At 35.7% G+C, this 27,426-nt stretch overlaps 1 protein-coding gene across 1 annotated transcript in view; it reads left to right on the top strand.

The window, feature by feature from the left end:
* The window catches only part of LOC149578477 (P-loop containing nucleoside triphosphate hydrolases superfamily protein), a 313,758-nt gene that overhangs the window by 73,594 nt on the left and 212,738 nt on the right, over positions 1 to 27,426 (top strand). The window lies entirely within an intron of this gene.

Genomic DNA, 27,426 nt, shown 5'->3' with positions numbered 1-27,426 from the left:
TAATTTCTACTGGAAGCAACTTTTTGCTGTTGAGTATTTTAATTTAGATTTTTCGGTGTGTTGTATAGTAAGACAACTCTTTCAAGAATTTATGATAATTAGTGCATGAAATATTTTTTACAGAGTGAGAGACAAAGTTATGAACTGTAAATTTGTTAAAAAATCTGTATATTTTGATCTAAAAATTGCTCCTATTACAGCCATTTCAAAGATACATACACCTTTGGCTTAGATGTCACAAACTAATTGCTTCTCTTCTATCAAATTCTCCCAGGTCTTGCGCCAGTCCTTGTCTGTTAAGATACATCCAACCCAATATTGGATGCTTTATTCTAATTAATTATATTTTATTTTGGAGATCTGGACTAGGATTTTTGCTATATAAACCCATGCATAACTACTGTTTGTGCTCATCCCAGTAGACTATGAAATGTCTATTTATCTGTCACAATGTTGGGAAATTAAGTTTAATAATTCTTAGGAAAATTGAAATTCAAGACATAGACGTCTAAATATTAACGTGTACTGTGGGTTGGTTGACATAAATTCAGTTCTTCCACATTTTTATGGCATATATTAGTTTCTTTGGTTTTAGGATATTTAGAGACTAAAACAGATGAAATGCCCATGTTTGGAAGTGAAATTGCTTTTTGATGGCCCTAGGGTCTTATGATGAACTTCTGTTCTATTGGTGGATTGGTCAAATTATCAAGCACAACCCTTACAATGATGCTGCAAAGAAATAAATGAAGCAGTTATCAAACCCTTGAAAAAATGGTCATAAAAATAGTAAAAATACTTCTTGAAATAGGCCAATACAATGAGTTGTTGCCCTGTAGAATGGTGGGTTTGGAGGAGATACCTATAGAATGGTAGGGAGGAATCAGGGGGACCCCAGACTAACCTGAACTGAGTTAGCTACCTTCCCACTGTTCAGAGGTGCCCGTCTAGTTTATGGGAAGCACATCCATGCTATCAACATGCTATTGATGCAGACAGCCATGCTATCGAACCCTGTTTGCAGGTGCACCTGCCTTCCTTCTGGACTTGAAGCAGGGAGTCCTATATCTGGTAAGTGGTGGTGGGAAGGTAGAGCCCCTATCTATATTATTGTGTTCCACTCCAGGCTAGCCTACAGGAGATTCAAATGGATGGCCGGCTTTTGTATATCACTGATCTCTAATTTGTAGACAAGTGAAAATACACCAAGATAGTGACAAAAGATCTAGCTACAGCCTAACCCTAGCTACAGTCTACAAATGATAGCCTAATGATAGGTTTGTCGCAATAACATATTCAAAACCCTAGCAGGTTGAGAGAGTGTGAACGAAGGTATGTTGGTGATGAAGATATTATTAAAAGTCACCTCTAAATCCTAGGCATTTGGCAAAATCTGAGTTTGATTATGGAATGCAACTGCCAAAATTTTAGACATTCTCCGGATTGTTAGGGTATTAATTTATTTTTTGCAAGACAAAAAATGATCAGTATAAGAAGAGAAATTCTCTTAGAATTGGGAAGGGAAGCTCTATGAAATTTAAACTAATCTAAGCCTAAACTAAACTGGCCTTGGACTAAAAACTGCTGGCAGTTCACAAATATGTACATTTAAATACTCTGTGAGGGGGTGTGCATAGATAAACTGTCTGTGTGCTTCAAATAAATGAAATAAATTGTCTAGTTGTGCCTTGCGAATCAGGTTGTCAAATATTGAATGATACTAAACTATCTAAGTATGAGAAAAACACAACCTCGTACCGGATAAAATGGAGACTAGTAATCAGCTATGAATAAAGTTTTTAGGAATATGAACAAAGATCAAATGCATAATTCTAGAGAACAAATTACTATGTTGCACACAAAGCTACCATGTAATGAATACATGACATCAATGCATAGCTTGACAAAGTTGCTGAGTTTCAACTTAATCCATTCAGATACAAAGACATATTATTCAACTTAAGATCAAAGTTGCCGAGTTTCACAATAAAAGCATAACATTAATCATTTATTAGAATGTCTTGTGGCCAAGGAACTTATTGATAGATTTACAAAGAAAATATTTCTTGGATTCTACAAGTATAATTGTTTATCCCAAGATGTAATTCTTTAAAGAAAAGTTACAAAAGCTATTGAAAAGATAGACAGAAAGAAATTTCAAAGCAAATTTAATTGTAAAAATATTTTCAAATAAAACCAACTAAAGTGGCTAAAAAATAATCCCTCATGTTATATGCAGAAATAGAACCGTTAGAAATAGCCATAGCTAGAAATTATTAATTGATGAACGGACACCTATGAATTTGAAGGAACTTTTTGTGTTGAAACTAGAAGCAAATATCTATGAATTTTTGTTTAAAAATGGAAGCTGCAAAAATCCAAAATTTAGATATTTGAATTCCTCTCTGTCATTCTTAAATTATCCGGACTTGTGTAATGTCCCCATTTTTGCGAGCATCAAAGTTTTTTGGATTAGCCTATAACTGGCAATAGGCTAAAGCAGTTGGATAAAGGGTCCTCTTCTTGCAGAGATCAGAGCGTATTCTCTGTCAGAGCTCAATATATGTTCTGGTTTGGCCTTTGTTGGACTCAGTTTGGCTCACCTACTATTTATAGCAAGTGACTATTTCAGGAATGTCAGGGTTATTATTTCTAGCAATGCACCTGAACAAGCTATGATTACAATGCACTGATGGTTTAATCAGTTAATAGGGATTTACTATTTATATTAAGTCAGCGGTTGATAGAGAGAGAGCCTTACCATTTTTAGTAAGGTAGTTGGGTGCATAGTGGACACAATGGTTGACTTCTAGGTTCAAACAAAATTGAGAAATAATGATTATTTGTGGAGCTATGTAATTATTAATTTAGTGAATAATTTATTAATAAAGCACAATAATAACACAAGATATCAAATTTTTTTTATGTGCAATGGGGCCATGACCCTCTTTTAAGTGATTCTTAAAGTGCATTAATTAATTATAACTTGGAGGCTGAATATTGAAATATTTTAAGAAAGTCATGCACACATTTAATATTATTTTAAATGCTATTGTATGATTAGGAAGTCTCTAGAAGGGATCAGTGAGCTTCGAGAAGCTTATAAGAAGGGTTAAAAAAGAAAAAGAAATTCATTGATCACTTTTCAACACTCGGCTTTGTGCTTTGGCAATTTTGAGGTGAGACCTAGGGCCCTGCTGCAAATTGGTATTGGAGAGCACAACTGCTTTGTGATTCAATATTTTCGAGGGTGTGATAGATCATCAGGGGTCTGCTAATTGGTGGCTTCATTTCAGAAGTTACATTGTGCTTGATTGGAGTTGTTTTATTAGCATACTTAGAGCAGATCTATAGTTATTGAAGACAAACATTATTAAAATTTCTTCATTGCTGACTGTGCCTTCTTCATTGTCGCATGGGAAATCATTAGTGTGCAGATTGGAAGTGATACTCTTCAGAAAATTTTAAGGGTTCAATGATTTAGTTGCTACCATATATTGGACAGGGTTCGATGATATTCTTTCTATTGTAGGATTGCTACAAACTTTATACTTCGTTCTAGCAATCATGTATGGCAAAGGGTTTCAAAATATATCTCACCTGTAACTTCATGAATTGTTATTCCTGGGTTTTCTAGGTATTGTTGACTTCAATACTAGGGGATATTTCATCAATTGGTTTGCCAATATCATGTGAAAATACCAAGTATCTAAGCTTATATAAAAATCTGGAATTTTCAGTTGTATATTCATTACATAATGTTCAATTTTATTGAGTTGAAATTATTATTGCAATATCTTCTATTTTGCTGAATTATACTGCTGTATCAAACATTTCACAACATTCAAAAAACATAAAACCCAAGACAAGGACTTACAGACATTTAAAAAAGTAAATATCCTATTAGTGGTGGGATATTACAGCACGCTTATGCAAAAAATAGATTTTTTTTTCCCTTTGAAATTGGCAACTTTGTACCGACCCAAGAATCTAAACCTTGCTGTAGTAAGTTTGAAACACTAGGTTTCATAAGCAATGGAAAAAAAAAAAACTTTGGATCTTGGTGGCACTCTCTCCAGTGATCTATAGTACAAAGTTTAGTGAATTGGGAAGTGGCTACATTGCCTGGGAAATGTTATTAAGAGTTGCTTGCAGAGGAATGATAAACACATTCTCTGGGATTGCTTTCTTGTAATGGGGAAGGTTTTCCTATGCATTTAGGGTGCTGATGATGAGAATTATCATGAATGATGTTTTCAGTTTCTTGAGGACAAAATTGAAGAGAGCTATGCTACAAAAAGGTTATAAAGATTATACAAATAGATGTTTCATCTTGTAGCTGCAGGGCTGTTTTAAATGCCATGGCTAGTTGAAGTTTTTTTAAAAACTTAATAGTCCAGCTGATTTTACCTAATTCGAAGCCACTGGAGTTTTCTGGGGTTTATTAGGGGTTCAACCCCTTAAGGCTACTGTTCTGATTCTCCCTAAGCGGTGGGATACAGATTGGGGCTTGAGTGCAGAACTTGGTGGTGTGGGTTTGTATAAACCTAGTTTGCCCCAGGGACCAGTCTCGAAGCTCTCTTCTCAATGAAGAGATAGTGGAAATCTTGCATTCTTCCCTTCTCTGTATTAAATACCACACCGTGCGATGATAGCATGACTCAAATGGCAGTTGGATTTGATGGAGAGATTCTTGAATTCTTTGGAGCTCTCCAACCTTTGGGTTCCTCAAGGAATCGTGCAACCAATTCTCGTTACAAGTCACTACCAAAGATAATGAATTCTGTTGATAGGATATTATTTGCGGCTGGTTGGCGGCAGTTAGAAATGAAAAATATCTGTGATGATCTATAGCTTGTTGCATTCCATAAATTGGAATTCTAGGGCCGTAGTTTGGGATTGGAGGTTCTTCTGATTTTTCATACTCATGGGAATGTAATGTAGTGAAGTGTATAGCATAGTAAATGGAGTTAGTTATTTTTAGTGAGTCAGTATCTTGATGTATCAGATCTAATCTATTTTCATAATGAAGGGAATCGCAAAGTTTTCTCCTTATTATGTACTCAGTTTTCATATTGAATTGAAATATTAAGATATCTCCAGTTTATCATCGCAAATTCTTCTTGCAACTGTGTAATCTGTTTATGGGTATTCTTCAATGAAGAAATCAAATGCTGCACACATTTTATTGTGATATTGAGTGGATAGTCAGGGTGTTTTAAGGATGACTCTGTAGTTGGTCAAATGGAGCTTTTAATGGCAGGTATGAATGTCAAAATTGAACAGTCTGAAATATTCATCCTTGTTGCATCAGTAAATTTTATGATTGAATTTTGACTGTGTGCACTATGGATTTGGGACTGATCTCATGAGTTTTTCAAGTTTGTTTCAAAGACCAATCAAAATCTAAGTTCAAACCTTAGTTTCTGGTTTGGGTTCGGGGACGGATTCGGGTTCAAGAATCCGGTTCGTGGATTTGTGATTTTTCCCCATTACAAAAACATAAGAGAAATATACATAATTTTAAAACCATATCATTTCATACTATGAATCTATGATGCTTGACCATACATCAATGCCAAATGTCAAAGATAAACATTGTGATTCATGAAGAAAATTATCATATCAAATTTACAAAACTTAGACATAGTTATAGCTTACAGTTCAATAATGTTTGAAACATGATTCAATAATCATGAAAGACTAAAGTGTTCTTAGTCATCAAATGGATTATCTTAAAAATGTGGATCATTGGGGTCTTCAATGGCTGCAAGTATTTTATTATCCTGATCATTGGAACCATAAGCGGTAGCAAGATCACCAATTGTGATATCCAATTCAGCAGACTTGGGTGCCACATCCCAAAGCTTCTCTGCACCCTTCTTGTATTTTGGGTCCTTACATGATAGAAGACGCAAGTTGTTGTGTACAAACACCAAGCCTTATACTTTTTGGAGCTCAATCAATTACACTTCACTGAGTAGATAAAGGGCTATGTACCCCCAATTCCGCTTAGAGGCAGAAGAGATAGCAACCTATGGAGAAAACAAACAAAATTAAGTATTAAAATAATATATTGCAAGTGGCCAAAAAAAATGAAAAATACTTGGAAATTAAAATAAAAAATAACTTACTTGTGATAGGATCTTTATTGCAAGAGGCTAAAGGTACATATAATCTTGCCCATGGAGGTACCACCATGTAATACCATCCATTATGCTTTGATCATTCATGGAAACAGGATCTAAATTTTCCTTGAGATGAATAATCCAAATTCTCTCCTAACATTTGCTCCAACCTCTGGATTGCTGCAGATCCTTTTGAATGCCCCCTTATATCCACTAGCAACCTCAACATCTAGATAAGGTGCCACTCTACCCGGAATAACAAGTACTTCTGGGCTATAATACTTGGGTAGAGAGCATAAGCTAGGAGATGCAAAGGAGTAGTCATCTTGTTCCAATGGTGAAGGACAATTGTTTCCACCTTTCTGTATAAGGTGTCTGCAAGGTTATTCTCTCTCCTTTGAATGACTTAGGATATGAATAGCAAAAGATGTTAATGTAACTAATCTTGATGTAAGTTATGTAAATTAAAATTCTTTAAATTTAGCTATATCTAAATAATAACAAACTTGGATAGAGGATTGACAATTGTATTAAAACTTACCACTTTGACTTTCTCCAACATGGTGTCCATGGCATTATATATGTCCCCCAAGCATGGCATTATATATTATCCCCTGCAAAAAAAGGGAATTTGGGGACGGCTGGGGGACATCCCATATCTGTCCCCCCGTCCCCGAGACGTAACCATCCCCGAAACGGGGGGTTTTAGGCCAGGTACATGTCCCCGAGGAACATATATATATATATATATATATTTGTATACTGACATCATGCTATTGACATTACCTATAATTATACGTACACACACACATACACATATGTGTGTGTAATTATGAGAGCACGTATAATTTCTTTTTACCAATATAATGATTGTGCATACATGCATATATGTATATATACATGTAAGTGCAAATCGTAGACGTTAGCAAAAATAACATGTTGTCTATATATATCTCTAATGACCGCTCCATGGTCTCAAACTATAAAAAGGTAATAGTTTCTCTTATGTTATTAAATGTTTAATGTTTCTCTTGTTTTAGGAATCGACCAGGTAGCTCATGATTGTCCTAGGTATACTTTGTTGCCTAGCTATTAAATCCTTCACCAAGGTAGTTAGAACCCATACTTGATTGTTTGACGATGGACTAAATTAGTGCTCCATTCTTTAAATCCTGTTTAGCAATTCTTCCCCTCTTTCATCTACTCCTGCAACCAAAAATGCATATTTCCACAATAATCACATGTTCCTCCATTTTAAATCGAAATATCAAGAAAACACAATAATTGATAATTGTCACAATGGCTAACTACCACTAATATTTATCTTAAAATATAAGCATTCATTTTCAGTGGAAATAATAATAATCAACTAACAAGTCATTTTCACAAGAATCACATTTGTTAACCACAACCTCCATTTCACAAGATCATGACATCTGAGAGTTTTTAACTAACCATTATAATTGTTATAAGATTATTTAAAAGAAAAAAAAAAATTGGGATTTTACATAAAGAACAAAGAATATGTTCTAGATAAATTAATATATATTGGGGACATTATAAATAGAAAATAGATATACATATTGTTTGAAATCAACTTTTCAAGAGAGAGGGCTTGAGGTGTAAGAGAAGGGCGGCAAGCTGGCTTGTAAGTATGTTCTCCTCGAAGAGCCATTGCGGTCTAGGCCAAAAAGGGCACTTTTAGGGTAAAGTAAAACCCTTGTGATCTCTCAAATCTACAAGATAAAAAGTATTTATAGGGAGGTGAAACATGGTGTTGGTTCCCAAAATCGCAAATTGGAAATCTAAGAGCCTGCCACTTTGATGGGATTCCGCAATCAGTTCTGGCTAACGAATGAGAATACTTCTTGATTCCCCTGCACTTTAGGCTCTGCTATAGCTAGGTAGGTAAACCTTCTCTTCAAACTTGATTACTTGGTTCAGAGCTTTTCTAAAGCAAATTTAAGCTTTGGAATTCTTTGACTGGCAAGGTCCTTGAATTCGATGAAACTAAAACTAAATGCTGAGTTCTTGAAATAATTGAATGTTTTGTATAAGGTTTGTTAATAATGAATTTGATGCTTGTAGGAAGGAAGATATAGATTTTTTGACTTCAGTAATAGAAAGACTAGTGCCTTTGCTCATCTGGGCAATAGAGTTAACTTCAGTGAATTTTCACGTACAACTTCATAAAGTTCTGAAGTACTTGAACTATCAACAATTAAATAATCAAAATGCGATAGATCAAATATATATGCAATCTTAAATTAGTCTAGATTGAGCTTTAACTCCCCTAGAAGGGAGACAAACTGGACACAAATATGGAAACTATTAAATATTTCACTATATTTGTGATGATCAAATTTAAGATGCTAAATGACTATGTCCACTTATCTGACATTAAAATTGTATACAAAATTCCAAAAAATAATTACAAATGTGTAATGACCCCTACCAATAGGCCACTAAAAACCTCTAATGCTGAATTGAGAAATATTGTCAAACACTTCACATACAAGGGTCATATGACTGATATAGTATTTGAGTTTGCTTTAATGACTCTTTCTTCAATGAGAATTTTTTGCAAGAAGACTCAAAATTGACTAAACAATGACCTAACATGAATGTGCAACTTATTTTGACAATATTCAATGCAAATATGTACCTAAAACTACTTTGCAATATGCTGCTACAGAAAATAGTAATTATAACAAACGCTTTGGATGCAACTTATGATGGCGTTAATGCACTTATAGCCAAGTGGCATTAATACAAACACTTGGTATGCAAAATTATAACATTATTTATGCCAAAAAGAGAATCTACAGTGAATTGACATTTTGTCAAACAATTGGCATGCAAACTCATAAGCTGATCATGAATGATAAATACATATTCAATTACAACTATATCAGACCAGCAACTTATGTCTTTTTTATTGTGCATACAATGTCAACTACAATGCTAGTATGAAATGGCCAAGACTTTTGGGTTACATCCGTAAGAATAATGCTTAAATCTGATACAAACTTTCACTTACAACCTTACCTTCTAATATGTATCTAAATGATAAGAAAAATGCATGAAATATCCAAAGGAACCTGATTGTAGATAACTGTAATATTTTTTATTAATGCTGCCTTTTCGCTTTGCTTTTTCAGACTGCTTTTTTGGATCTGCTTTTTCAGACTGCTTTTTTTTTTCTCTCTTGCAATCAAAAACTCAAACCCTCAAGTAAGTCTGAGTATACAAATTAAGCTCAACTTGAAATGGTTGAGTGCCACTTCCAAAGGGCAACCCTTCAGAGGATCTTTCACCTCCTCAGTTATGCAGTCACTTGGGAGGTATCATTCCCAATGATTAAGTTGAATACTTGCAGGCCTTCAAGCTCCACAAATGCTCAAGTAGACACAAGAGAGAAAATAAATTTGGATGATAGACAATGAGCCCTCCATGCCCGTATATTCTTTTTCTCCACTTTCTTCAAAAACTTCTAGAACATTATTTTATTTTGTCTATTAAGTGACTATAAAATATTTTTATAATTCAAGTCACTTTATTAAATTAATTAAATATAAAGTTACCTTTTAATATTTATTTATTTGATAACTTTATAAATAATTAACTTAATACCATTTATTTATTTAATTAAAATAATTAATTAGTCATTCTCATAAAATATTCATTATTTTGGATAACTTAATTAATTAAATTAATTAAATCAAATTATCTCCAAAATGGGGACATGACAATCCGCCCTTCCTGAAATTGCTTGTCCCCAAGCAATGTCTGAACAATAAACCAATCAATCCACTTGGATCCCAAATGTAGTCATGAACTATACTGCTGTCAATCAACGTAGACTCTTGCAACATCTTCTGCAATATAACCAAGAAGAATCCATGAATGAAGGGTGAATCACTGCTCAACTGAACTTCAAATCCACTACTACCATAGTTAGGAACCCACGAGACACAAACTCCCAAAATATCAGAACCCAAGTAGAGTGGACATCCCAAATTGCCAACACAGTAAATGCCATCAACGCATCCCACTGACCTATGCGGGATGTACAATCCAACTCTGTCACAATGTTGAACACTCCCGAATGAAACTGTACCAAGTATGGAGATTCCACATACTGTACACCTACTACAATCAGCACAACTCTGCAAATCACTAGCCACTGTCTCATAACCATAACTCCCATGCACTGCTGATGTTGAGTATACATCACAAGATAAACAACAAGAAATAGAACCCAAACCAAGTCGGCCTGTCATCAACTCCTCAACACATGGATCAAATGCAAACTGATGAACATACCCTGCAGTATAATGCTGATTAAAAGAACCAGCCTCAGGCGACAACTCCCTATGCACAGGTGATGCAACCCACTGCAACTGATCACCAGCTAAGTCAGGAGATGACATGGCCAAAGGAGTAGAATCAATAACAACCGCTGAAGCATCACTCCCAAACTCCTGCTCTAAGTCATGTACTATCAAGCTGTCAGCCGCATAACCTATTGCCATGTCATGCCCATCGCAACTCTCATCCTGTGGCGTCAAACCATCCCATAACTGATGACAAACACTAGGAACCAAAGCACATCTTCGTATCATCACCTCATCAACATGGTCATCAAAGGTAAATTGATGAGCATACCTCACAGTGAAATGCCAATAGAATGCGCCAATCCAAATCAGTGGCTCAGATTACAATCCAGATGAAACTAGCTACAACCGATCACTAACCAAGCCTGAATTGACTACTACCTCCGAAGACATTGCCAAAGGATTAGTATCACTAGTAGGAACCATGCGAACTGCTTGCTCACCAACATTACAAATGATCTTTGATACAACATCATTAGTTTCCATGCCATCAGTAGTAGAGACCACCACCATGTCAGGCATACCACAACAATTTGCTACAACACCCAATTCAATTGAACATGAACCCTGTGGAAGAGAACTCGACATGCCAATGCTAGTATTAAGGATGGATGCATCCCCATCTCCACTGTCTCTGACGAACTCGACCATGGACATCCTCGAATCGCCAGACATCACAACCTATGACTGTACGGAATCCGGTAAAGACTGCAGTCGCTCTAACTCCATGGTCACCTTAGCCAAATGAAACTGTGACTCCTCGAGAGCCAACTGTGTACTCTCAAAAATCTCAGAAGTCACCACGAGCTGCTAAGTAAGCTCATCTTATCTTCCTTGACCAACAATGTGTCATATGCTGTACTGCCCCACTCCATAAGATAATCTTTGTTGACTACCAACTGCATATAATTTTGTCTCAGAATCCGGATAGCCTCCCATAAAGAGTGGATCTTTGTCACGGAAAGATAACTGCCTCCTTGCTCATCACTAGTAGGAGAACCCCATCCATAAACTGCTAATAATTGACGAGTAGCATTGAAATGCTGAAAAGCAATAGCAATGTCTCGCTCACTAACTCTCAGCTGACTAGACACATGATGGTGCTGGCTAGATTGTCTCCTACAATCCTCCTCTGATGCATTGTCCAAAGGAGTATCCTCAAAGTTACTGCTCTCTAGAGTATTACCATTTATATCCTACGAATCAACTCCAAAGCTCATATCAAAATACGGAGTATCAAAAACTGTAGCACCACTGTCCAACTCCTCTGTACCAAAAGAAATTGCCGAGGAAATTAAGTCCTCAAAGCTACCCACTGCATCCTCCTGGATGTCATCAATGCCAGTATAATCCTGGGACTCATCTGTACATACTGCCAAATATGAAAGATCATCAACACATTTCAACAATAATGGTCAACTGGATATATGAACAAGGCCCAACACCGGTGTATAAAAACTAATACCAACATCGGACAAGCTGCTGGCACAAGAAAAAACAACACCGTGCAATCCTGCTAATCAAATCCATGATAGCACCCAAACAATCACTGCTACCAAAAAGTGATAAAGATCTCCAGTGAACTGAATCCCAAACGCCAATATAACAATCTCGAGTCCATATCCGTAAACTAGAATCAGCTGTAACTCAAGCAAACTCCTCACCTGAGTAATATGACTAATACCAACTAACTCCACATACCTGTTTGACATTGTCCCTGTATCCTGGATGTGAATGCACGACGAACTCACAATATTATCAACGACCACATATGATCCGCCTGCCGCAGAAAGCTGAGTATTAGGTGTGCAAGATGAAACTAAACTCAACTCCACGCAATGCTCATCCCGATGTCTCTCCAAGTCCTGTAATGCTAATGGAGTATTCACCAAAGAAGCTCAAGTGTCCTCAAGCTTGCGAGAAAGCCTGTCAACTTCCTCCTCCTTCCTCCTCAAGGCATCTGAATAGTCTCCGGCAAGACTAAGAAGATGGTCACGATTTGATAGAAGATGTAAATAACTCAACTTCATCGTTCCCATTCCTTCCCTAATCGCCTGTAAGTCAACACAAGAAGACTTTGCCTAAACTCCCTTATGTCTGCCCTATAATTGAATCACCCAGATGTGATCCTCTATCATATCCCGCATCTTGTCATGATGAGATAATGAAGTCACAATACTCTCTTCGCTCACCTTTAGCTGGTTGGACAAATCATGCGAAGTACTACCAGCCTCAACCTCATGTGACGAAGCATCCAAATGTGCTAGGTACTCCCTCTCAGCAAAGTCATGAATACTCAATGTCTGCTCATCTCTACCAAGTATTTCACCATCGTTTATCATTCAAGTCACGTTGGCTCATGAAGTATTTGATGTTGTTGTGATGAGTTTTCATAACAAACTTACCCCCAACTAGGTAGGACCAAAACTTGGCCAATACATGCATAATGGCCAACATCTCCCGGTCATAGATGGAATAGCTCCTCTCCACTCCACAGAGCTTCCTACTCTCAAAAGCAATGGGATGCTTCTCTTGCATCAAGACTACCCCAATCCCATCACCTGACGCATCACAATGAAGCTCAAATGGCTTCGTGAAGTTCGGTAGAGCTAATACTGGACATGATGACATCACCTTCTTGAAATGATCGAAGCATCTCTGAGCTGCCCCTGTCCATACAAAGGCCCCTTTCCTAGTAAGGTTCGTCAAGGGTGCAGTGGTCTGTGAAAATCCCTTAACAAATCTCCTATAAAACCCGCAGAGACCAAAGAACCCCTTAAGCTGTGTGAGATTCGTAGGAGTAGGGCAATCAACAGTAGCTCTAATATTTTCGAGATCTACCTGAACTCCATCTGCACTGATGATATGCCCAAGGTATAGTAACTCAGTCAACCCAAACTCGCATTTAGATTCTTTGGCATATAGTGACTCTTTCTCCAAAATGGACAACACTATCTCAAGATGTTGTAAATGCTCCTCCCAAATCTTACTGAAGACCAAAATGTCATCAAAGAAAATCAGGACAAATCTCCTAAGCTGCCCCTTGAATACCTGATTCATGCAACTCTGGAATGTAGCAGGGGCATTGGTTAGCCCAAATGGCATAACCAAAAACTTGAAGTGGCATAGTGACATCGAAAGGCTGTCTTCTCAATGTCCTCCACCCTCATCTTATGATACCCTAACCGTAAATCAATCTTCATAAAGAAGCATGCACCATGCAACTCATCAATCAGCTCATCTATATGTGGGGTGGGATATCTATTCTTAATGGTCTTCTTATTTAATGCCCTGTAATCGATGCACATGCGCATCGTCCCATCCTTCACCAATACTACCGCTGAAGCAAAGGGGCTTTTACTAGGCTTGATATGCCCCATCTCCAACAAATCTTTAATCGCCTTCTCTATCTCATCCTTGTGTTTCTTAGGATGATGATAAGGAGTAATCATAACTGGTTTGGCTCCCTCGAGCTCAATAACATGCTCTATCCGTCTGTCAGGAGGAACCCCATGTAGAATCTCGCCAAAAACTTTAGCATGCCTATCGAGTATCTCCTAGATATCTAGTAGACGACTCTTCACCTGTGGCTCTTGTGAGGTTAGCATAGTGAAACATTCTGCTGCCCACTCTACATCATCATGCCAAAACAATCTCTGCATTCTCGTCACTAAGATTACTTTGTAGCTCCCATTTGAAAATCCTCTAAGTACAACAGTTCTGCCCTCATGTTGGAACCTCATCTCCAATTTTGCTAGGTTGAGTGTGAACTCAACGAACGAGGCCATGCATGTCATGCCAAGGATAACATCATAATCTCCCATTTCTACTACATAGAACTCATCCTCCAACTCATAGCCATCTCCAAACCTTATATGAAGGTTAGATATCTTCCGAGTGCATAATAATTTGTCACCATTCGCCACCATGACTCTAAACCCAACACGCTCCTCGGTCTGTCAACCTCTCTTGGGTACCAATTGTGCATCTATGAAATTATGTGTAGCCTCAACGTCAATGAGTGAGATCACTTTTTGCCCTTGGATAGTACCCCTAACCTTAAATGTGATTGCCTTCTGAGCCCCCGTTAATTGTGCCAATGACTTCTCATCCTTAGGAATGCTGCTCTCCTCTATAATGCTACCCTTGTTTGAATCAGAGTGATGATCCTTCCTCTTTGACTGTGACTCCTCTGTTGAGAAATACTCCATTTGATTTGTCTTAGCTTTGAGAGGACACTTATGAGATAAGTCCCAAAACTCTTTGCATTGAAAACATAGCTTCTTCCTCCTCAACTCATTCAAGGTGTCATTATCCAACTTATTATCCCTTTTTGGCTGAGCATCTTAGTGAAAATGTTTTTTCTCCTTTTCCGTATCCTTCTTCGTATGTGAATCCCTAGGCTGAAATCTGGTCCTAAAAGAAGAAGGTGCTTATTCATGAGCCTTCTTAGTAGTCTCCTGTAATGTAGTTGGGTCATGCCCTTTGACCCAACCTGTCAAGGGGTCTAAGAGTCCGTCCATAAACAACACTGTTGACCTCCTCTCTGAAATATCTACGACCAACACAACTAACCTCTGAAATTCACTGATATAGGTCTCAACTGATCCCCACTGCTTGAGTTGTGCCAACTTCTTAAACTGCAACTCGGGATCCCCGATACTAAATCTCTCTATGAGCCTGTCAGTGAACTCCTCGTAAGATGTGATCTGATTATGCCCCAAGGTGACGTAGGGAGGAATGAAAATCTAGGGCCAAAGGTACACCCAACCATAGTTCCAAGAATCACGGCGATTCATGCGATTCACACGATTCGGCGATTCGATTCAAGCCAAACGATTTTTTATGAATCGGTGAATCGAATCAGCGATAAAGGGTTTATGAAATAAGTTACTCACTAAATTTCAAGGGTTTTTAAAATTTTCCGATTCATGGCCGATTCGATTCCGATTCATGGCCGATTCACGATTTGATTCGGCCTTGCCGATTCCGATCCGATTCCGATTCTTGTTACTTTGCACCCAACTATCTAAACCACCTGCAAGCGTTAACACAACACAAAGAATAACAACCAAAGGAGGAAGAAGAGAAAACACTTATTGATTTATTAGGTAATCAACATACATGCCCAGTTGTAAGGCCTTCTGGGTTGTGGCCAAATACAAAAATACAACTTCCAGATTCACGATCCAATTTCCAATTTGCACTTCTAGACACATATACATCCAGTTCCAAATCTTCTCAGTTCCTTTTTTTATATAAAATTCAATCTTAGACCTCCTTAAATACTTGTGTGGCCACAAGTTGGCCTATCACAAAATTAAACCTTACATTAAATGCATGCACATCCACAAGTTGGTTCACATCAAATATTAACTACCAAATATCGAAATTAAATACGTGTAAGATCGGCCCAAATTGGAATCAGATACAAACAACTTGGTAAAAGGACCAAGACAAATACTAACACTCAGCACCAACGTGAACACTGGATGCCAACAAAACACTCGACACCAATAGATTCGCTTGGCACATGAAGGAACACTCGGTCAACACTAGATTGCTATAGTAACTCGATATCCACTAGAGCTATAGTAACTCGACATCCACTAGAGCTACAGTAATTCGACATCTACTAGAGCTATAGTATCTCGACATCCATTAGAGCTACAGTAACTCAGCATCCACTGAACATCATGGCAGCAACAAAAGATAGGAAACCACTGGCACCCGGCTCCAATATGTAGAGTGGACAAAGATGACCAGGATAACAAGGCAACCCAGGATGCTCTTGCATCACAAGGTTACCATGCCATGGTGCCACCACTCATGCCTTAGGCCATCCAAATGAATAGCCACATACTTTACAGCCTCCTTAGGCATAAGATTTAGCTACAAGTATGTATCTACCTTTTGCACCCAAGCTCATGCAGTCATCTTTCGTGAAGCATCATAATAAGGTAAAGAAAGTTTTCTAACTTTCTTTCTCAACTCAAAGTTTTGATTCCTCCCTCCTGCTCTAGGCATGTGTCTCATCCTCAAGTCCATATAATCTCGAAGGGAATTGTCCACCTAAAACTCCGGTCCACTAGCCTCCCAATCCCTCCTGAACTGATTCAGTAACTTGGTAATCTACGGTTAGTTTACTGGTTGAACCAGATCTCTAGGTGGGAAGGTGTGTTGAAGAGGTCTTGAGCTCGCTATTTGAGCTAGGTGTGCAATGTGTCTAAAGTTATCAACCTCATTCTCATTGTTGCCATGTTCATTATCACCATCAATGTTATTCTCAGGACTGTTGTTGTTGCCTCGGCCTCCATTATTATCATTGCCTCTAATGTTATCGTTTCCCCCATTGTTATTGTTTCCATTGTTGGCATCACCTGGATTTATGTTGATGCTTATCTGTCTAGCCATAAGTTGCAACATCATGTCCATTCGCCTATTCTGATCTTGCTGCATATGCTGCCCTTGCTCTATCCAGTAACTGTTTGAACATTACCTCCTCCTAATTTGGATTGGTATTCCCACTTCCACCTAATCTTGTATTCCTGTCATCTCGATCACCCATATTGCTGTCCTGATCAAAGAATATCTCCTCTGTGTTTGTATGACTGGATTGTATGTCCATCTGCACGGATGAAGTAGACTGTTCGCTTTGCAAGTCTGAAATCCTATTTTGTCTTGCTTTGGTAATGTGAAAATTATAAGGCCCCTATCGCTTGCTCAAACATAAATGCTTAGCTTTTTTTAATTTTTAATTTTAGTGTTTTGACATTTTGTCAAACATTTTTCCCTCTATCCGGCTGTTCCAAATTCCCTATAAGATCTCCATAGGATGGTAGGATTTATAGCTCTGATACCACTGTAATGGACATCTTAGAATTGTCCAAAAAATGACCCAACTGTTGATAGGAATTTAGTCAAATAATTTGCATCTAACTCTTAATTTCTTCGTTAAATGTTTAAACCCTTTTATGGCTCCGAAAATAAAATGTTGTTTCTTTTTATGTCTTTGCATAGATTTGAAACCACATAACATGCTCAAGAAGGAATTTATAATAATATGCAAACTGAAGATTGAACTACTGCTGAAATAATATTAATTTTCAACTAATAAAATCAAATACATACCAGACTTTTCAACTCACTAATTACTCTAACATTATAACATAATTTTCTAGTAACGACTTCCCATCTTGCTGCTACAGTATTATGAATAGTGCTGCATTATAGTGCTGCTATAGTAAAATCTGCCTTCAATCAGTCCTAGACCCTCATAAAATCATCCCTTCACAATGGCATAAGCATCAAACAAGAAGCGAGAATGATATGAGCAAACAGTCAATCCGCCTGTAGCTGGGAGTACGCCCTATCTGCCTATTAATGAAGCTGATAGCAATGAATTCCAAAGGCCAAACCCCAAGGGAATAATGTCTAGAACGTCACAAGAGAGGATAGACGTCCTATAATGCTAAGAACGGATCTGCAACTCACACATCAACTTTCTTCTCATATTCCACCCGCCGAACAAAGGCCACAAGCTCTCCTTTTTATTTCTACTTCACAGGGTGGACCCACTTTTCACAAGCAATGTGGGATAAAGTGTTGTAAAATAAAATAAAATAAAATAACACCTTATGTCTCCCTTGCGCTTCCCTTTTCCAACACACAACCCAACATGAATAATATTGAAGTAACTTCACGCATTAAAATAAAATAGTAATTGGGCTCGGAATAATATGAGTGATAGCTCGTCGGAAAGCTCTCATCGAGGAGCATCAAACCCAATTACTAATTCTGACATCGCCCATGCCCTGCTGACTTACTAAAAATAGTAAGTTTGCCCAACACCATGTAAATCAACTCTGTTCTGGCCCGAACTGGAAAGACTAGGCCAAACATCTCAAGATCCTGCTGACTTCTTCGTTAGCCTCCGAAACCACGCAAAAATATGCTAACAGTCACACAATTGGACAATTGCTGAAGTGGGGACATTACAAAAACACGAGGGATGCCTTGGTTTATCCCAAAATAAATAAATATAACCAAGGAATGATTACTAATTCTAACACCCCCATTAATCTTTACTTGGGGAGATTACGTATAAGGTTATTAAACTCAAATTCTTACAATGAAATTCAAATTTCTATCCAAAAAAGGGGCTTTGTTAAAATAACAACAACTTGGTCTTCACCCTTGCAATAGATGAGGAACACTTGATTTTCTTCAATGTGCTCTCTAACCAAGTGATGGTGGAGAGAAATATGCTTTGACTTTGCATGGTGGATAAGATTCTTCACCAAGGCTATTGCACTTTGATTGTCACAATACAAAGGGGTAGGTTGTTATTGAGGTAGACCCAAATCTTCAAGTATTCTACTGAGACAGAGAGTTTCTTTAGATGCATTATTACAATGTTTATATTCAACTTCGGTAGAACATAGAGAAACAGAGGTGTCTGTCTTGCTTCTCCAAAATATAACACCTAAACCAACAAAGAAACAATAAACACAAGTAGATTTCCCATCATTGGGATCTCCACCTAAATCGGAATCAGTAAATCTTTGTAAAGTAAAATTAGAGTTTGCATTATAAAATAATCTTAGATTGAGAATTCTTTTGATATTACTTAATATTCTTGTAGCTTCTTTAAGGTGTGTTTGTTGAGCTTTAGACATAAATCTTGAATCTAAACCAACACTATATGCAATATCGAGTTTAGTAAAAGTGAGATAATTCAAACTTTCTATAAGTATTTGATAAGATGTAGCATCAACAAAATGAGTGTTTCTATTAACCATTAACTTAGTTTCTAAATCACATGGAATAGAAACATGGTTAGAATCATTCATTTGGAACTTATCCAAAAGATCTTGAGCATACTCTCTTTGAGAAAGAAAGATACCCTTAGGTGTTTGCTATATTTGCATTCCTAAGAAGTAATATAAATTTTTTAAATCGGTCATTTGAAATTTGAAATTGAGTTGAAACTTAATATAAGATAAAGTATTAGAACTTGAAGTAAGAATAAAATCATCAACATATAGAATAATAATGATAATATCATCTTGAATATGTTTAATGATTAAGTTAGGATCATTTGTACTTCTAACAAAATCTTGAGAAATAAAGAAAGTACTACATTTAGAATATCACTCTCTAGGAGATTACTTTAAACCATAAATAGATTTCTTTAGTTTGAATACTAGATGTTTGTTATCTTTTTTAATAAAACCCAGTGGTTGAGCCATATAAATTTCTTTATGTAAATCAGCATATAAAAGAACACTTTCAACATCCATTTGATGAATAGGCCAATTCTTTTTTGAAGCTAAAGAAAGTACAACTTTTATAGTAGGCATCTTAGCAATAGGTGCAAAAGTTTCATTGGAATCTAAATCTTCAATTTGAGAAAATCCTCTTGCAAGTAGTCTAGCTTTAAACTTACTAATTTCATTATTGGCCTTGAATTTAGTTTTATATAACCATTTGCATGAAGCTAAATTCTTACCATAAGGCAAAGGAACTAAATCCCAAGTTTGATTAGAAGTTAAAGTATCATATTCCTCTTGCGTGGCTTTTTGCCTATGAGGTTGAATCTTAGCTTGTTGAAAAGTTTGAGGATCATTAGAATTCATAAGAGAAGACATCAAACCATAATTGCAATAATTAATTCTTTTAGGTTTAAGTCTACCCATTCTAGTAAGATAATTATCACTTTCATTAAGTAAACCTTGAAGCCATTTAGGTTTTTCCTTAGTAGTAATAGAGTCATTACTAAAAGAAGAGTCATGATCTATAAATGCATCATTACTATCAACATTATCATCATTACTATCACTAGAAGAAATGGGAGGAATAAAAGATGGAGCTTGAGGAGTAGGGTTGAGAGTAGGAGTAGGGTTTAGAGAAGGAGGTTGGTCCTCCAGTACTACAATTTTACTTCAACTAAATTAATCATCTTGAACCTTGGAACAATCATGTACTTCATTTTCTGCAATACCTCTCTTGCAACTTGCACTTTGTTAGTAAGAGGGTCATAAACTCTATTAACTTTAGTACTTTCATCATATGCAACAAAAACAGGTGGAGAAGATTTAGCATCTAATTTATGCTTCTTTTGTTTGGGTGTGTGAACATAAGCAATAAACCCAAATATCTTTTAAGTATTGCAAATTGGACTTCCTACTTGACCAAGCTTCTTCACGAGTTATATCTCTCAAAGCCTTAGTAGGAGTTCTATTAAGAATATATGTGGCATAAGCCATAGCTTCAGCCAGAACTCATAATCCATATTTTTAGCATGTAACATACATCTAGCCATTTGCACAATAGTTCTATGCTTTCTTTCCACCACGCCAGTTTGTTGTGGTGTATAAGGAACAATAAGCTGATATTTAATACCAAAAGATCTTAAGTAAGAATGGAAAACATTGTTAACATATTCTGTACCATTATCAGTTCGAATAATCTTTATCTTAGAATCAGATTGCCTTTCCTCAAACATATGAAATTCAACAAATGTAACAAGTACTTGATCTTTACTATGCAGGAAATATATCCAAATTCTTCTATTAAAATCATCAATATGAGTAAAGAGCATACTTTGAACCTTGAATGGAGATGTTCTCCATAGGTCCTAAAAGATCACTATGAATAAGTTGTAACTTATGAGACACCCTCCATGATGAACTATGGGGAAAGGGCTCCGTATACATTTTTCCACTTATGCACCTATTGCATACAATATTTAGATGAAACAATGCGAGGCAATCCTTCAACCATATTAGATTTTTGCATCAATGATATAAAATCAGAATTCAAATGACCAAGCCTTTCATGCCACACATTTAAATCAATGTTTTCTTGCAAAGAGTACCTTGAAGAGGTAAACTCATGAAATTTGAACAAGTTATCATGATCCAACTTAGCATTAGCAATACTTTGATTAATATTAGGATCAATAACACTGCACGTCCTTATGAAATTCAACCTTATAATCTTGACATAACTTAGCGACTGAAAGAAGATTGGATTTCAAATCAGGAACATAAAGAACATCATGTAACTTTCCATTTGGCACACTAACATTCACCAAATCCTTCAAATTTGCAACTATGATGATCAACTAATTGAATTGGAACATTTGAAGGATAAGGTTGCAAAGAATCAAACACTTCTCTAATGAAATGTAACATGTTGAGAAGCATCACTAGCAACAATCCATTCTAAATGTTTAGAAATATTATAACTAACAGTAAAAGCATGATGAGATTATTATTATTTGTATTTAATTTATTATTGTTGTTAAAAGGTCTAGAATTAAATCTATTATTGGAATTATATAATTATTATTAAAGTTATGATTATTATGGTTATTGTTAAAGCTATGATTATGGTGATTATTATTAGGATTATGATTACAGGACCTAAAATTGTGATATTGATTCTTAGACACAAAAGCATGCTCATTAGATCAAAGAGTACCAAATTGCAACAACTTAGCTTTTTCTTGATGCAACAAATTTTGAAAAATACTTTAAGTTAATTAAGTATACAAAGTAGGAATAGCAAGTTGAGAATGAACATTCATAATAAATTGTTGAAATTGCCTAGGAAGACATTTTTTTAGAATAGTGATAATTAATCTAATATCAGTTAGAGTAACACCTAGTCCAATTAATTGATTTTTAATATAATTAAATTTAAGTAGAAATTTATCCATACATTTGAAATTAGTATACCTTAAGTCTTCCAAATTGTCTTGTGATTGAGTCTTGCGTGATTCAGATGGTTTGTCATACGTTTGCTTCAAAATATCCCAAACTTCATGGGTAGTAGTGCAATGAGCAATTAGATCATATAAATCCTGGTTAAAAGATATAACAATGAGACCAAGGGCTTCCTGATTTTCAGTAATCCATGCATCTTTCTCATCTTGTGATGTTGAGGCGGCGTGAATTGAAGAAGAGTCAGTAGCAACTTCTAAAATATGCTTAAATCGAAAGATAAATGAAAGATGAGTTTTCCAAGCATGATAATTTGAATTATTTAATTGAATTTCGGGAATCAAAGTAGACATGTTTACAAGATTATTGTACTAAAGTAAATGACCTCTTTGATTTAAATTAGAAAATTAAATTAATTGAGAAAATATTAAAAAAAAAAAAAAATCCCTTCTTTTATATAAGAATCTCTAAAAATAAAGATAAATGAAACCTTAAAGAAAATTATGAACAATAATTTTTTTTAAAAATAAAAAAGTATTTATCTACTTAAAGGCTTAGTTACAGGTTCGAACCCTGGAGCATGAGTTCAGGTCTGGATTCGTCTGGGTTTAGATTCGTGCTTGGGTCCAGAGCCGGGTAGGGTCCCTAATTAGGACTGTGGGCCATAAAAGTGTTTCAAATTACATTAAAATATCATTTTTTTAATATTTTGAATTAATGATTTTCTTTACAATATTAACATTGATTAATGAGTGAGTATTTAATGTTTATCTTTGACATTTGGCAATGATCAATGATCAAGTAACATTGATATATTCAGACTATGAAATGACTTTGTAAGTTAGTTTTACAGCTATGCATGTTTCTCTTTTTTTGCATATAGATACATACATACATACATACATACATACATGTACACTCACGAACCCAAATGGGAATTTTTTTTTTTGCCTGAACCGCGAACTTGAATCCATCCCTGAACGCAAATCGGCAACCTAGCTTAAAGGTTGGTAGTTTAATTAAACACAAAAAAAAAATATAAGTAGAAGTAAATAAAAATCTCTAACTCTTAATTATTATTTTAAAAAAAAAACTTTTGAATATTTTAAAAGTTTAATTTTAAGTAAACTTCTTTCCTTTTTCTGAACTTTAATTTTTATTTTTTTTGCTTTTTCCTTTTAAAACCACATGCCTACTCTAAAATGAAGAAAAGTAGTTTTTAATTATTAGAAAGTTGAATTTTGAATTTGTAATTCAAATTTTGTAAAGGGAAGGTCATGTAGAGTAAATATTTGAACCAAAAAATGATATACTAATTAAATATATTTGATAATATAAGATGTTAGAATTATTATTGGAAATCTTAGGAGATGTAAAAGACTCAAAAACTGACTGCCAACCAACGCTGCTTAAAGAGTATGACAGGTAGGATAGGCAGGAATATGTAGGTTGGATTATGATGATAAATCGTTGCAAAGAGAGCAGAAAAGAAATGCACAATATGGATGAGATATAAAACTTTCAATTAAAATAATGTTAACTAGAATATTTCAAAATATATAAGAAGCAAAATAGAGAACAGAAAGAGGGAAATTTGGGTTGTGAAAGAAATGAATGAATAGAATTGAGTCAGCCAAGAAACAGGCTTGCAATGATAACTTTGAATTTATTATAAAAAAGCCATTGTAAAGACTAGGACAGAGGATAAGAATTTCAAAGCAATAGATTAACGATGACCAACTGCAAGAATAAGAATAAAAGACGTTACACTTCTATTATTAGTTATTGTTATAATTGGACTAAATTATAGTTTATATCCTGCCTGCAAGAAAACGCTTACAAAAAAGCAATGCCAGCTAATTGGAGGTTATCCAAAAAGTTTTTGGCAGAGATACTGGTTGGTGATAAGAGGCTGGTAAGAGGTTGTCTGAATGCTGGCCGAGCAACCAAAACAAATTTGAAAGGCCTGCTAATGAATGGAATGTGAAGCAGAAAGAGCTTATTGGTGTGCTCAAATTACAAAGACATAGATGCTAACGAAAGGCAAAGAACAATATGAATTAAGATTTGTTTTAACTCTGAAATGAAAACAGAATACAAAAAAGCTAAAAACTTGCAATTGAACAGATTAATATTGCTAATAAAGTTTTCTGCAAGAGAAAAGTTAGAAATAATAGAGTAATATTTTGAATTTTTTGTTAATGAGAGCTTTAAAAAAAGAAAAGGCTTGCAAAAAAATGTTAGATGAATACTTAAGAAGATTAGTATAATGAAATCTGCAATAAGAGTATTAGTATTATGAAACCTGCAACAAAATAATGCTAAGTTTCTCTTGTTTTGGCAGCAAGCCTTCCAAAACAAGAGGAAAAAAATGTATTGTTTTTACAAGAAAATAACCCTTAGGTGGCAAAACTTCCAAAGGGGGTTAGATGAAGAAAAATGAAAAGCATGCACACACAAAGTGTTAATAAAAACAATGAACTCTCCTCTCAAGAGTGTCTCCAAAGTGGTAACTTTCACACAAACTCAAAACAAGGATTAGGAAGCTCTGATACTATGAAAGAAATTGATAAATAAGAAATATAATGGACTAATCCAAGAGAGTTTGAAATAAAAACAAAGTTACCATAAACTCTTGAATCTTAAGAGATCTTCCCAAACATCAACACAAATGGAGACAAAGGGATTTTGAAAGGGGAAAGAAAAGAAAACCCGTTGTTTAATATTATGAATGAGGGCAAAGCCTATGGAGGGGGAGAGAGGGGGAGAGAGAGAGAGCGAGAGAGCTCATTACAATAACATCAAAGTGATGTGTAGAAGAGTAGTGGAAGAATGAGAGAGAGACATCTCTTTTATAGAGATGAGAAAGAAGTTGTACGTGGTTGGATGTGTAACTCCTATTTCTAGAAATGACATCATTCATAATAAGTGTACGCAAAGTGTTAAGATCCTCTTAAAGAGGATAAACTAATTTCCTTATAAAAGGAATTACAAAAATGAGTTGTCCTCACACTTGGACAAGAGGACAAGTAAATGACATGTCCTCACATGTGGACTAGAGGACAAACTATATGAGGAATACCTTGGTTTATACCGAGTCAAATAAATACAACTGAGGAAAGATTACTAATTCTAACAATTCTCTATATTCAAATTATTGTGTCTTCTTATAATGCATGATAGTTGTTCATTATATTTGACCAAACCCTTGCCTTGGTAAATTGCTTTCATGCATGATCGTGTCTTCCTCTTGCATTGGCATCTTTCTTCCATAGTCAGTATCATCTCTTTAGTAGCGTTCATTATCTTCTCTTAAATGGACAATAATGAGTGCTGATGTGTCAATAGATGTCTTCATTTGACTATCATTTATGCAAATTTTTTCTTTTAAAGACTTAACAAAAATTGTAATGTTTGCCTGACAAAAATGGGTACATTACAACATATTTGTCATGTCTCTTCGCTTAATGTGTTTATGAATATAATGAGGCTTGATAAACTTATTCATGTTGTGATTGCAAGATCCCAATCTAGGGTTGTGTTATTGGGGAAAGATTTGTTTGGTAATCCTATCCCTAATTTCTAAGTGTGATTTTAGGGAAAATTATGAGGGGACATCAAACAAAAGCATAGAAACAATTAATCATGGCAAGGAGAGGAAGGGAATACAAGGAGGGATAACTTGTGTAGGATAACTACCATATTGATGACAAAAGCTCACATGATGGAAAGAAGGGTGATATGTGCACTCTTGGGCCTAGGGTAGAGGATCGCTTTGTGCACACTATTGTAATTTCCCATCCAACCCCTACTTTGATTTATTGTTGGGATGGATTCAAGGGAGTCCTGTTAGGAGGGTGAATAAGGGTGGCATGAAGAGGGAGAATTTCCATACAATTCCTCACTAGGTAGATGACCTCTTGATAGATGAATGACAGACAGCTACAAAAGGCCAAGAGGGACGGGTGGAAGATTGCTTTGGGCACACCATCATATCTCCTTACCCAAACTCTGCTATGATTGAACCCAAATAATAAACTAGATATGTTTTATGATTAAAATGATTATCATTACATATTGTTTAACGCTAGTAATGGTTGATCTTATGGATTGTATTTTCACTAATTTTCTAACATGATTGCATTGTCTCAAGAAGGATCTGTCTTGCTATCTACATTCTTTGGGTAAAGTTATTTCTCTAACTATCTTACAGTCCCTTTTTAGATTGAATTTGTGATTCTAGGGTAAAATATAGGGCAACCCCAAAATGGGGACATTACACAAACGGATATCAAGCAAGAAGATTTACTCAACAATATGAATTGTATTGATGCAAAAAGATTGTCATACAAATGATTACAATGAATCTGATGAAAGGATGAATTAAAACCGAAATACAAACCCTAAAGCTAGATTAAATTAACCAATGCTAGTTGTCCTCATCATAATGAACGAGATGACATAAGCTATTATTAGCCCATTCTAATAATAGATAAAAAGCACCTAACTTTAAGAAAATACAGTATTAAGGACCTAACTATATGATAATTGATTAGTTAGTTAATTTTCTAGTGACTCCAACATTGTTCACTTGGAGTCCTCTTGAAAATATAGCTTCTCCATGGGAAGACAAAATATTGGCAAAATTCTGAGGTGGTTACTATGTTTTAAGTATTGCGTGGAGGTTTCTGACATCCTCTTTACTTTCAGGAGTGTTTACTGTTGCTTGACAATTTTGAACCCAGCATATGCATATCAGGACTGATTACGCAGTTCCTCTAACTTGGAGGAGTTGTTCTTATTTATAATCACTATGCCACTATTCCAGCATCTTTGTGATCCCCTTGCTGTAGCTGCTCCAGTGTGCTTCATCATTGTTTGTTCTGGAAGTGGGGTGATATCTTTGGAGTGGAGTTTCCTAGTTCTTTACAGAATCCCATTTGATTTTTATATAGGTTTCTGGATTGGAGGTAGACTATTCTGACTTGAAGGTGAACCATGCTGGATTTGGATATGGCATTTTGGAGGGGACTTATATAGTATTTCACTCCTTGAGAAGCTTTCTGTGGAGGGGTAGTAGTTATGTGGATGGATGTAATGCAATTATCTGCATCCTAAATTGGGGTTTCCAGGATTGTAGGACATGGGAACTAAAAAACTTGGTGACAAAAA

This window comes from Cupressus sempervirens, chromosome 1 (genome assembly GCF_028749045.1).
Source record: "Cupressus sempervirens isolate cs-2001-9-10 chromosome 1, ASM2874904v1, whole genome shotgun sequence".
Lineage (NCBI taxonomy): Eukaryota > Viridiplantae > Streptophyta > Pinopsida > Cupressales > Cupressaceae > Cupressus > Cupressus sempervirens.
This window is presented reverse-complemented; position numbering and strand designations above follow the sequence as displayed.